We start from the raw sequence: 14,480 nt of genomic DNA, 5'->3' as shown, positions 1-14,480 counted from the left end.
CATACCCTCAAATTAAAGCTGACAGTCTGCAGTTAACGCACATTGTGTTTGTTTCATTCCAACTCCATTGTGGTGGTGTATAGAGCCAAAGATGTTAGAATTGTGTCGATGTCCCAATATTTCTGGACCTGACTGTACATCAGTAAATATGACAATGCTACAATTTGGTGTCTTTTTTATTTCAGTCCCTTTCCCCCACTTTGTAAAGCCTTATATAAACATAAATTTTACTGCCAGATATTCATCTTTTCCATGAAACTTAGAGGAAATGAAAGTTGGTGAATACTGTTTTTTGAGTTAACATATCAAGTAAGATTCTCTTGAATGCTGATTAATGTGTGCCATTATACCAAGCTGCTCCTATCCAGATGTGTTGGTTTTACAATTATCAAGAATTTCATACTAGGACTGGAATTTGGGGAGTTGAAATTTCAGTATATTTCAGAGCCATCAATCTGGATAAGTTGTATTACCGTTTAATATAAATTATGTCTGTAACTCTCCACAAAATCAAATTATGTTTACTTAGCTTTGAAAGAATTTCTATGAAATCTGAAACAACCATATTTCTGGGAATCACACCATTCATAACTCCCTCTCCTAGGAGGGGTCACACTATAGATCTTGAAAGACTTTCATTTCATAAATCTCAGTGTTGAGAAACCCCCCTCTTAAATACACACAAATTAATCCAAATGAGAAATAATCACTATTACATTTTTTAAAAAAATATTGCAAAAGTATCTCAAAGCAGAGATGGTCAGTTGTTGAAGGAATGTGTGAAAAGAGCTTATGTTGAAAATGACTTACTTTTTATAACAAAATATTTTATAACTTACTTTTTCCCTACTTAATATCCTCTAAATGTGTGGGACTACATGTCCATTATCCTCTTCTTGTATATATTAACAAAATATATACAAGATTATAATACAAAATTAATCAGATAAAGAAATACGTTAAATTCCAAATCAGTTGCTTCAAATTAAACAAAAACTGAGATTTCTCCTGCCTTTGCTAATTAGACATTGTAAAATACTAGAATACTAGAAACATTACTTTGGTTATACAGTATTATTTGTCATTTTGCTCTTCACCATAGGTTTCATTGAAACAATAATTTTGGGGAGTGCCTGAAATTTCAGTTTGTTGTTTGCTTATGTGATCGTAAAATTTAATTATTTGCCTTTATGGACAATGTTGCAATCATCTTCAAGGAAGAGGTTTGCAATTTGGAAGCATTCCTGGACCTGGCTTTGCTCCCAGATTTTCAGATGGAAGTTGTGGCAGCAGAGTTTTTGCTAAGCTTAGCTTGGTGCCTCAACTGTGCCTTTGTCTAGAGAAGATGGACAGACATACTTGCATATGCCTCAGTGTTTATGCTATATGATTACTATAGATATGTTTTGTTTACAGCAATGAACTGAATATGGAGCTGCTTTTGAAAAATGTTCATGAGCTTTCAGCTGGTCCAAATGTAGACAACTAGCCTTAGCATGCTTCAACGCTCCCCCAACAGTAATTTTGCAGGGCCAATACAAAAAAGTCCCTATGAGCTGATACTATGACCTTGTGCATAAGGGGCTGTTGAAACTATAGCACATGTCCTGCTACTCTGTGCTCTTCATACCCAAGGAACTACCTCATAATGCCATACTTGGTAAAAAAATAACTTGGAAAGTTCTGATTTTTTTTATGTGCAGTTGTTATCATCAGATCAGTATGATTCAGTCTCCTTGAATGTAGCTAAAATTTGTTGTTTGTACTGCCTGTAATATTACACTTTGATTAACCATTGACAAACCCACTACCAACTGCAATATCTTCTTCTTTTTTCTCCTTCTCCTTCTCCTTCTCCTTCTCCTTCTCCTTCTCCTTCTCCTTCTCCTTCTCCTTCTCCTTCTCCTTCTCCTTCTCCTTCTCCTTCTCCTTCTCCTTCTCCTTCTTCTTCTTCTTCTTCTTCTTCTTCTTCTTCTTCTTCTTCTTCTTCCTCTTCCTCTTCCTCTTCCTCTTCCTTTTCCTCCTTCTCGTCCTCTTCTTCTTCCTTCTCTTTCTCTTCCTCTTCTTCCTCTTCCTTTTCCTTCTCCTCCTCTTCCTCCTCTTCTCCTCCTCCTCTCCTCTTCCTCCTCTTGCCCCTCCCTCTCCCTCTCCCTCTCCCTATTATTATTATTATTATTATTATTATTATTATTATTATTATTATCATCATCATCATCATCATCATCATCATCATCATCATCTCATTTTTAATGTGGTCAATGACCATAATAAAAATATTCATTCATTTTGACTAAGCTTGGATCTATTTCTTCCCATATGATTTTTGTTATGATTTCTGTTGAGACTTTCTTTCATTGTATTTCCAGGACATTAATAAGTCCTGCCTTTATCTTTCTTTGAAAGCAGAGCAGAAATTTTTATTCTGTCAAACCTAGTGAATTTATGATGATCTACTTCATTGAGTGAAAATGCTGTTCCTGGCTCTCACCTTTAATTATACATGTTTCTTCTGAAATTCTTTTTTGAATTTAAGACAGCTCCTTAGATGGTTTTTGTTTGAAAACTAGTAATTAAAAAACCCATCTGCAAGTACACATTTTAACAGAAATGTTCTGCATTGTCGAAATATGTTTCATTGATTGTTGCTACTCAGAGGTGGTTTCAAAAAGGGTATCACTGAAAACAATTTAGATCATGTGGATCTCAATGGTAAAAGACAATATATGGCTAAAATTTACTTTATCCATGTTATACTAAACAGTTTCATAGCAGCATTTTGCATTAAAAAATAGTTTCCAAACTCAGACAGGAAATACTTTTGTAAAATATTGTATTAACTATTGTACAAATGGATACTTTCTGCCTTTTAAAATTCCTGTTTCAACACTTTGGTAAATATTGCAAATATAGATTTAATTTTGCAGAGGCTTCAACTGCAGTGCCATTGAGCACTCAAAATCCAAAGAAAGCAGTCCTGCTTGAAATGCATGCAAATCAATTCATTGATCTGAAGTGAGTTGTGCTTTAATTTAAAACTTAGCTTGCTAACTTGATAAAGTCTAACTTTCTGAAGCAGATTCACCATTGTGTGGATAATTTCAACTGCTTCTTGAAACATACATTGTTTTAAAACTATTGTCTTAGGGAAAATGAGCATGATAGAGCCAAAACTAATTTGAGTGCAAGATATAGGCACAAAATATTTCTATTTCCATACAAAAGTAAATCCTACTAAGTTGTATAACTATTATACCTCCAGTAAATATGCATAGAATTGTAGGCTTATGATGACATCCTATAACCATCTAGGAAATAATCATGATTGCTAAGGCGGAACAGCTGAAGTGATGGGTCCTATTCCTTCTTGGCACCCATCAGATGGCTGATAGATTTGGGAGACTTCAGATGAAGAACAGAGGATCATACTGTGTATCTAGAACAATGTAGCCCCCCAAAAATAATGCTTTAAAATATTAGACAATAAGAATGGAATTATGATGATCGTCGCAGTAAAAGACCGGTGTACATTGAGTTCTGTGTGCAGTTAATGACAGTGCTTTTAAAAATAGTCCACAGAGAATAGTCAGTAATGATGTTAGCTGTCTTTTATCACATTAAATTTGAATTGAATCAAATTTAATTTTTGTTCTAATCTTTGTTCTGGTCCTGTCAATTTTTTGGAATATAACTATAAAAGTAAAGGTTCCCCCCGCACATATGTGCTAGTCATTCCCAACTCCAGGGGGTGGTGCTCATTTCTGTTTCAAAGCTGAAGAGCCAGTGCTGTCCGAAGACGTCTCTGTGGTCATGTGGCTGGCATGACTAAACGGCAAAGGCGCATGGAACGCTGTTACCTTCCCACCAAAGGTGGTTCCTATTTTTCTACTTGCGTTTTTTTTATACGTGCTTTCAAACTGCTAGGTTGGCAGAAGCTGGGACAAGTAATAGGAGCTCACCCTGTTACGCAGCACTAGGGATTTGAACCGCTGAACTGCCGACCTTTAGATCGACAAGATCATCTTAGCCACTGAGCCACCGTGTCCCTTATATGTAACTATAGAGAGGTGCTAAAAGATGAAGTTATGGTTCCCCAAAATTGTAAATCATTGTTTTAAATGCTTTTAAAAATATTTATCACAGATCATTGCTAGCTGATCTGATGTTCTTCAGGCATATTGAATCGACTTCAAGCCTTCCCCAGCCAGCATAATTGTTCACCATGCTTGATAAGAATGATGGGAACTGGACTCCAATATAGTCCAAGGATTCATTCTTTGAGCAGGAGGTTGGACTAAAAAACCTCCAAGGTCTCTTCCAACACTATAATTCTATGCCTCGAGAATATCAGATTCAATAGAATATCTGACACCACCAGGGATTCAGACTGCTTGGAATCCCTGGAATAGCTAAGGCAATGAGTTAGCTCTGTAAGAAAATTTCCTTTTGGTGTCAAGATCGGCCTGCCTATCAGTCTATCAATCATGCAGTTTTTAGAGTAGCATCATGTATTTTTAAAAGGAATTTAAGTTGCAGTGATGGGGCATTAAGACTAAAATGATGGTCAAAAGGATATCTAATTCTTATGTTTCATGCTGGGAGACAGAACATGAGAAATGCCCTGCTAGATCAGATCACTGATCCATATAGTCCAGCAATCTGTTTTGACAGTGGCCTAATCAAATCAAATATCTTTATTACGGTCTTTGACAAGCCTTTACAATAAAAGAGTACAGTAAAAAGAGAAATAGTTTAGTACAGCAAGTAGTTATTAGGGAAGGGAAAAGAAGCTGATCAACTGCACAATGAAATTCATGGGTCTCCCAGTGATCTCCATAACTTTCATTAATTGATCCACCCCTTTTTTCAGCCCAGCCCAGCCACTAGCTGGCACCACATCTCATAATAGTGAATTCCAAAGTTTAACAAGGTATTGTGTAAAAAAAAAAAAAAAATCCTTTTGTCTGTCTTTATTCTTCTAGGATTTCAATTTTGCTGGATGATCTCTAACTCTAGTGCTGTACATAGCAAGAAAGATGGGAGTTATCAAGAATGGAATATATTAATAAAGAAATACATACTCTCTGCTTGACAGTCTTTCTACTTAATAATTGAAAGTGATTCTGCTACAGATCCTGCAAGGAGGGTTGTAAAGCTACCTTATGTATCACACAAAGTCAGAACATATGTCCATAGACTTATTGTAATATCACACACAAAGGTGAGAAAATTATATAATTTGTATGTAATTTGCATGAGTTATGTTATGGTAGAAATTATGCATATGTATTAATTTGCATCATCTATAATGACAAAATGATATGAACAATAGTGTTTCTCTTGCCAACACCTATCTAAAAGTGTGATAAAGTTTGAACTCAGTTTCACCAAAAGACTTTTTTTTTTTTTGAAAATTCTAGCAGGCAGATCAAAACTTCCTCCCCCCTTCCTACATGGTATCTTTATGGGTATTTATTTTTCTTAATGTGTTGTAAGTACTGATGTCAAATCTTAAAGACACCATCATTCACAAAACCCTCTATTTCCTTCCTCTGAATCCTAAGGCCAGCATTTTACAACAATACTGTAATAACAATAGTTTTTACCAGTCATAAACTGTGAATCTAATTGTAGATTACTATTATTACTGCTGCTCTCTTGGTTAAGAAATGGAGATGAGTACTGCCTCAACTGCGACTGGACCAGGGGTGGGTTCTAAATTTTTTTACTATCGGTTCTGTGGTAGTAAAAGAGGCGTGGCTTATTTTGTGGGCGTGGTTTGATGGTCATGTGACAATTCTTTAGGATTCAGCAGAGGTAGTGGTCTACCAGGCTTTTAACTGCTTGCAGAACTGTACCGGTCTACTCATTTGTTCTTGGAGCGTTCCAGTCTATTCATTTGTTTTTGGAGGCACCAGTCTACTCATTTGTTTTTGGAGGCACCGGTCTATCCATTTGTTTTCCGAGCACACTGGTCTACCACCACACTGCCTTTTAACACTGATCAGCTGTAGGGAAGCCCTTTGAAGCCCTGCGGCAAGAGATTAAACAGTTTTTTTCCTTCTAGCCGATCAGCTGGGACTCGGGAGGCAGTGAATAGATTGGGGGCGGGGCCAAATAAGAGGATACCTTTAACATGATCAAGCAACATCTGTGTATCCCAGATCCATGGGAAAGGCTCGTTAGGTGGATAAAAATGCCAAATCCAGTCTAAACCTTTGGCTGACTGTATGATCAACCAGCCATTTGCCTAGTGGCTTCTGTCATATACTGGCAATATTATGTTTCTCTATTATGACAAAGAATGATTATCATTTGTCATTGTTATTTACCATTAAAAGACTAAGTAGTGATTTAAACAAAAACAGCAGCAGCTGCCAAATATTAAGTCACCAATAGTTCTTTTAAAGTCTCCCAATATTATTTATTACCACGATCTCTTTCAACTGGAATGGAGCTGGCCTTATATTTTGCAACACAAGCTAAAACTTTGTTTCTGTCATCCAAGTCCAGGCAACTTTACTTATTCGACATGCTCTGTCTCATGAGTACCTTTCTCACTACATCCTCTTCTGCCTCTCTTTTAAAACTGCAACTTTGGGATTCGGCTTGAACAAAATAAAATCCAGGTAGCACAAATTGCCTCTTCCTATATATGCCTTTACAAGGCTGTTCAGTTCCTTCTTCTACTAAGCAAACAGTGCCAATGAAAAGAGCACAGATAAAAACATCCAAGAGCATATTTTAGCAGGAAAAAAAAAAGACCCTGATTTTGAAATGAAAACTGACAGGCCATTTAGCCTTCTAGTTTTGGCTTATAGCTGGAATGGCACAAACATTACTGGCAGTATAACACCATCCCTTTCTCAGGTGTACACTCAGGGACACCACAGATGTGCCAGTAACAATGATAGCTGCTGGCCTTGAACTGATGCCAGTGTCATTCCACGCGATAGAGCAGGTGAGCTAATGCTCAGTCCCCAGAGCCTCTGTAAGCCTTCCTTTATTACAAATGAATAAACATATTGTATAAAGATGGAGTTAGTGACCTTCATTAAAATTGAAACCTTACCAAAAGTACGGTTGTATATGCAAGTCACTGCTATCACAGCCAGCTAATTCAACTGTTAATGTATCCACTCAGCAACTACCTGATTATTAATAAGCTCACCTATTGTATTTAGTTAAAGCCTAATTAGAACCGTGCATAAAATATAAGCAAAAGAATCCCATTGTGACTGTATAGCTATAATCACTATGGTGGATTGAAATGCTTAGAAGTACACCACTGTTCCACTAGAGGGCGCACAATACCTGTGCATTGATGGAAGACAGTAACATTTAAAAGAAGTCCTCCTGTTTAAATTATTCTGTAAAGAGCCAGGAGATGTTTGTCGGAGAAAGTCAGGTATTTGTAGGGATGTACGTGTTTCTAGTTTTCTTTCTCCTGCTATAACATGTTGCTAAGGGTAACTTTCACCTTAGATTGCCCCCCCCCTCTTTTTTTCAACATTGCCTTTGGAAAAATTGTCACCACATTCACTCTTGTGGTTTTGAGAGATGTCAAGCCCTATAGCACAAAGGCAGTGGAAAGTTCAGTTCATGCTTTGATATGTTTTTGCAACTTGTTCTCTGCAGTCCTTTTGACTTTGAGGGGAAAAACTGTAAATCGCTAATTTTGCAAATTCCCCTTATCCAGTTGGCGGCAAATTCTGTCCGGTGTGACAGATTAATTACAAGAGTTCTTCAGAAATAATTCCAATATGATCTTTACTAGTCATCTAAAATTACTTAATGTGGAGCTTCTGAAGCAGAGCATTCTTTTTTCTCAGAGCTGCTATGTCTTTTTGCCACATCTCAAGTTTCTGTTGGCTGTAGAAAGGTTTATCTCCTTTAATAATGCCTTCACATGCCTAATGCATGGTTGCTAGAATAGGCATATAAACGCATTGTCATAGGGTTGAAATATGGCTTGCATTTAGCATGGGAGTGTTTATCATTGGATGCTGTAGCCAGTGCACAAAATCAAAATGCAGCAGAAGCAACGTTACCCCCCCCATAAATAACTACCAGTGATGATCCCGATTTTGTCCCGCTGTTTATCACTTAAGGGTGTGTTTTTTTTCTTTTTCTTTCTGAAAAAGCTAAGGTTTAACTGGAAGACTATTCTCGTTAAGGCTGTAAGGGTATGGGCCTTTTTAAAATCTCAGGTGATAAACTGTTTCAAAGGACAGAGCAGTCACCGAAAAGGCCCAGTTCTATGAATAGGGAACACCTAAGTCAGGTGGACAGCAACTACTTGAAACATGGGCTATGAATGAGTAAGTGGATAAAAATATGGCAGCGGATTTCATAAGATGCGCTTCAAAACAGTTCAGTGGGCCAAATCAATTGAATTAAGAGTTTGCAGTGGGATTATTTACATTAGCACAATGTAAAACACATTAGCATGAATGAAACAGTTTTCTATAAAGTGTTCAAATATTTATTACCTTTGGAGGAATCTACAGGCTGCTTTGAAGGCTGTTTCTCCACTGACAGCTCCAGTGGAAGTGGTTTATGTATGTACCCATATGCCTAAACCCTTGGGGCACAATCTTAGAAACAGCTGCACAAGCCTTCTGAAAGTTGCAACTAGTTTATTTGTTCACAGTCTGGGTAATATAAATGGATTAGACTTTCCCGTGAATCAAGCAGAAATTAAAGTCTTGGTTAATTCTTCTCTAAATTTGAAGCAGGAACAGAAAATGCTTTCCAGAATGGGGTTGCAATTTATTTTCTTGATCCATGCCCAGGCCTGAAATTTTTTGGACTATCTTTTCATCTTTTGAAGAAATTGAGCGAGGGCTTGAAGATGAGAATAGGAACAATTGATCTTCCAGAAACCATTACTTTAACTTTTAAAAGATGATACTAAAACCCAACAATGGAGGCTGTATGATTTTGGGATGTTTTTGGGTGCATGTGGGATGTTTGGAGGAGATGCTGATTTGACATGATAAACATCTTACATTACAGAAGTACCACTCATATATGCTTAAATAATAAGTTATTCTCATCTTGTACATTAATATTAGTACATAGCTCAAAGTTGATCCAGTTAAAAATATTACATGAACCAGTGCTTACAAGTGATAAAGAGTAACATTTCAAAGGATCAAGATCCACTGAATGCAGCTAGGCTTAATTTGATGAAACCTATATAGCTTTAATAATCCATAGGAAGATATACGTACCGTGTTTCCCCGAAAATAAGATCCTGTCTTATATTTTTTTGAACCCCGAAATAAGCTCTTGGCCTTATTTTCAGGGAGGTCTTATTATTTTAAGGCACGTGGAGGAAACCAGAGGAAATGGCAGAGACTGGCTGTGTATGCATTTAAATTTTTTTTGGGGAGGGAGAAATTTATTTTCAGGGGGGGCTTATTTTAGCGCATGCACTCAAAAGCCTGATTGGGCTTATTATCAGGGGATATCTTATTTTCAGGGAAACATGGTATATAGATCACTGGACCCCGTACTTTGAACATTTCAGATGAAATATCTGAAATGTCCCTCCACATTGAATACTTGTTCATTGCTCCTGGATTTCATAGAAAAATGTCTGATGCATGGGTCTGCCAATGGTACATTGATTATTGGATTCCCTGGATGAAGCTCACTCTATCTAAGGATGGTTGATAATTGTAGGTATTCAGATGGAAGTTGGCATGTGTGCAAGGGAAATTAATTCCACGAAGACTCAGGTATTGTGCCAACAGCTAAACACCTTCTCCTTCCATTCCTTAATGACATGTTAAAAGGCCACAGAGAAATAATTCTATCAAGGTCATATTGATAGCCTTTGGAATTAAGCTCTAATAGTACATCTGTGCAAACCATTCAATAAAGGGCTTCACTCATGAGCCAGGTGGCGCTTCAAATTCACTTTTTAATGTGTATCCCAAACTCTGTTTAATCTAGACTAAAAGTGCAGGTTAAAACTGCAGCTTTGATCATTTATTTACCAAAAAGAGAAGCAAATGGAGGAAAAAATGGTCATTCTTAATAGACTAATTATGTTTATCATGGCTTGCATAGTTATACTCAAATATTATCACCACTATATGGATTTTTTTTCTTCACTAAGCAGAGAAAGAAATGTGATTCACACCTATTCCATGCATTAATTTCTATTTCATTTATTGATTTAGCTGCCTCTTAAACAGTATAAGAAGCTACAAAGAGTGGCCCTCTATCTTTCTCTCTCTCTCTCTCTCCTTCTCCTGCCCTCTCTTCCTCCTTCCCAATTTCTGAAGGTTAACAACTGATCCTTCAACTGAAAAACACAGAGAAATATCATGACTGGTTTTAGTCAGTCTGCCCAGCCAGCGGGGACTGTTTTGTTGGCAACATGACTTAACGAGCACTTCATTTCTTTGAAACCTTTTTGACCAAAAGGGACAGTGAGATATAGATAGAACTCAGATCACATCTTTAGATTCAATTATATGTTCTGTTTGCTGCAGTAAGAAGGAGACTCACTGTGTACTGAAGGTAACTTTTCACACTGCATCATCAGTCTTGTTGCCATCCCATTGCTCAGTTTAAACTCTTTCAGCCTGAAATTAATGTCTTACTTGCTATTTTGATAGAAAACTGTCCTTAAGGACACTGCACACAGAGCCTCATGTGTAACAAAGATTAAGTTGAAGTGGCTTCTAAAGCCACCTTTTTTGTTGTGTGTGTGTGTACACACATACATGCACACACACACACACACACACACACATATAAACACACATATAGACACATATAGATAACACATAGACACACAATATACACATATATACACCCCAAACAGAAACATTCACATATTTCTGTTTACTTTTCTCAACATGTCCTCCATTTCTGAACCCACGTTCTTTTTTTTTAAAAAAAAATAGTATTGTTATATGGTAGAAAAAGACTTGATGAAACCGAAAAACTCCAAAAACCAAAACATCTAGTCTACAAATGGGAGAAATGTAAGAAAATCACAAAGCTAAAACAGACTAGAAAGGGATGGTAGTGTTGGAGTTGGCAAATATTGATTCTTGCATTTTTTTTAATCCATTCTGCAACTGATGGGAGAATGAACGATTGAGAACATTCTTGTTGCTTTCACCCTTGTCTCCACTTCAGCATTTGAAGTAGGAGAACTATCTAGTCCTTTCAATGCAACTGGGTAAACAGACAATTACCATATTTTTCAGAGTATAAGACACACCTTTTTCCCCCAAAAAAGAAGGTGAAAATCTGGGTGTGTCTTATACTCCGAATGTAGCCCCACCCAGCTTCTCAAACGGAGGTTTCAGAGGCTGAAAAAAGCATCAGAATCGAAGCTTCAGAAAAGAAGCCCCCAAACAGAGCTTCAGAGGCTTTTTTTTCCTGAAGCTCTGTTTCAGAGGCTTTCAGAGGCAGGAAAAAAGTTTTTTCTTAAACTAAATTTCAGAAGTTTCAGGAAGAAAAAAAGCAAAAAAAAAAAAAAAAAAAGCAAGGCACAGAGCTCACAACCAACAACCTGTTGCTAAAATTCACCTCTGGGAACAGCTGATTGGGGATAATCCGGGAGTCCAATCAACCTGCCAATCAGCTTTTTTCTTATTTTCCTCCCCAAAAACTAAGGTGCATCTTATACTTTGGTGCGTCTTATACTCCGAAAAATACGGTATTGCTGACCCGATGGGAGCCGATGGGATGGCTGAGTGTATGTGTGTGAGAGAGAGACTAATGGAAATGCTGTTGAGACAATCCAGTTGAATCTCTTCTCCCAGGGATTATCCAGTTCCCAGGATGCACTTCTACCTGAAGTCCATGGCATTGGGTAGAGCTGCATTGTCTGGGAGTCTTGTATCTTTTCTTTCTTCAGCTTTGGTTATACTATTTCAACAATGGTAAATTGGTCGCCTTGTTCAGCTTCCTTGAATTACTTTGCAAGCAGAGTCGATAGAAGGAAGACTTTTAAAGCCACTTTATGAAACTGATGCAGTAAAGACAAGGCAATTCTTAAAGCAGCTGCCTTTTTTTTTTAAGTCAGGTTGTGTGGGTAAATAGGTGCTATGTTTACGTGAGACCCAAAACTCTTATTCCAAATCAGTTCTGATGTTTGCATACTTGTATGTTTAATCATTTATTTCCTTTTCTGTTCTGTGCTATGTTGACTATTCTTGGTGTTTTGATAATTTGTTGTTTAGTCTGTATTGCCATTTGATTATTCCTGTCAGAATATTTATAATGAAGCTCAGGGATTCTTAATTTTCTTGTGGATGTTCAAATAGAAAGCTGCCACTGGGGATGTGCACAAAGATACTGGTTCTGGGCTGCAAATGTATAAGTGATTCCAACATGTTATATCTTTTTGCTTCCATCTAGTGGTCATCCAGATTTTTGCAGTCCAGATCTGGTTTTCATAGCTATGTAAAAACGGACAGATTATCAAGAGCTACTGCAAAACTGTTCTTCATAAAGTCTTGTCACAAAGGTTTAAGTATAAAAAAGTGGGGGTCCCTTCTATCCTAGACTATGGTATGCAAGACACAACCTTAACTATTTTGGTTTGATTGATCCTAAATAATTTATATACATGTTGTTTCATAAATCATTCCTTTCTATTAGTTCCAGCTTGAACATGTGCAAGGAGTTTGATATATAGTGAATAATATCTACCATTTTTATCAAGAGTACAAAGCAGGAATTTGCAGGGGGTGGGGAGAGAATAAAGTTGGGATAGACTGCGTAGGATGATCAAAGCAGGATGAATACTTTCAACATTAAACAAAAATGACTAAAAGAAATTCCTCTTTACTGTGATAGCATTTATTTCTTTTTCTTTTGCAAATGTGGGTTGAAAGGGATGGAGTATTTAAAGGGTAGCAGGGCACCCTCCGCTTCCCTTGCACATTTTATCTTACAGTCATGATTTGTGCTGAAGGATTTTGGATCACACCAAATAGCTCAAAATAGACTGCAGGTGTTCAGACTGAACAGTTTAGGAAAAATTAAAGGACAACCCAGGAGAGGCCTTTTTTTGAATGGTCTTCTTTCAGTGAGTCATGTCTGTTCTTCATAATTAGTCTCTCTCTCTCACTCACTCTCTCCTACCTCTCAGTTTATTGTAGCCAGATGCTGAGGTCTACAAAGGGAATCGCAGTCCCTGCAAACAACTGTGGCTCTCATGGATACAAGTGGGATCCATAGAAGAATTCAGACTGGTGTAGAAATTAAAATATGTCACTGCAAGGAATATGTGGTGGTTATAGATAGTCTCTTATCCTAGAAAATCTTTTTTTTTAAAAAAAAAAATCAGACACCCTCCAGTTGCAGTGAATTGCACCTTCCACAATCGAAGGCATTGTACACTTTAGATTGGTGAGGTGGATTTTTCAACAGAAAAATGTTCCTGTTTGATTTTACATAGAATTCATAGACTTGGAAGAGCCATTTAGGCCCAAAGAAGAGTACAGTCTCTATTCCAGGCTGTGATTACAGAGGGAAAAAAGGGGCTACAGCTTTATTAATCTCTCATGAATATTTCATCTATATGAGGTCCATTCAGACGCTAGAGAGCTTTCACACAATTGCTTATTATGCCAAGAGGCATATTTGATTTGAGGGAAACTAAGATTAGATATATCAATCCTCTTCCTGTTAGTGCTATCCAGATTTTTTAGCTTGTTATGAATGAGTGAAATTGTAGTCCAGAAACTGTTCTGTGGCTGAATTAGACAGGGACAAAGTGTCCAGGAATCTTATGTATGAAGATTCAAAGATTCTTCCATATGAAGAATCCAGTGGTGGGATTCAAGTAACTGGCTGAATCCCACCACTGGAAGAATCCCATGAAATCCTCAGTACCCTAACTCTTATAGAAACCGTTGTGAATTATCGCTAATGCTTTATCCTGAATGTGAGATGTAAGACAAAGGTTTGTTGGTTCATTGCAAGTTGGATAAAACAAACACAGGCAGCCATGGAGCTCAAGAAAATAATTCAGCCATGGGCTCCTCTGTCTGAATTATTAATAAAAACATTGCTTTTTAAAACCTGCCCTATTTACATACATAACCATTTTAAAAGGACAGCATTTTTGTTGGTGGCAAAGTCAAGCATTTACACCTTAAAGTGATGTTTTATTTATAGTAACAAGTGGAACTATATTCAGTCCATTCCTTTGTTCATGCTGTGAAGTGAGCAGAGAAGTGCATACGTTAGAATATTAGATCACTTGATTACCTTACATCCTTTGGATAATCAAATGCTACTCAGAGAAACTACTTAAATATTCTCTTTTTTCATTTTACCTGCATTTTCAAGCCATCTGAATATAGGGAGAAATTGCAGTAAGTCTTATATCTGATATCTGTATAATCTCTTACCAGGTTAGCATACCCAGGGGTGAAATCCAGCAGGTTCTGACAGGTTCTGGAGAACTGGTAGTGGAAATTTTGAATAGTTCGGAGAAC

Source organism: Pituophis catenifer, unplaced genomic scaffold (assembly GCF_029215685.1).
Source record: "Pituophis catenifer annectens isolate HBS135680 unplaced genomic scaffold, rPitCat1.0.hap2 SCAF_2, whole genome shotgun sequence".
NCBI lineage: Eukaryota > Metazoa > Chordata > Lepidosauria > Squamata > Colubridae > Pituophis > Pituophis catenifer.
Note: the sequence above shows the minus strand (reverse complement) of the source record.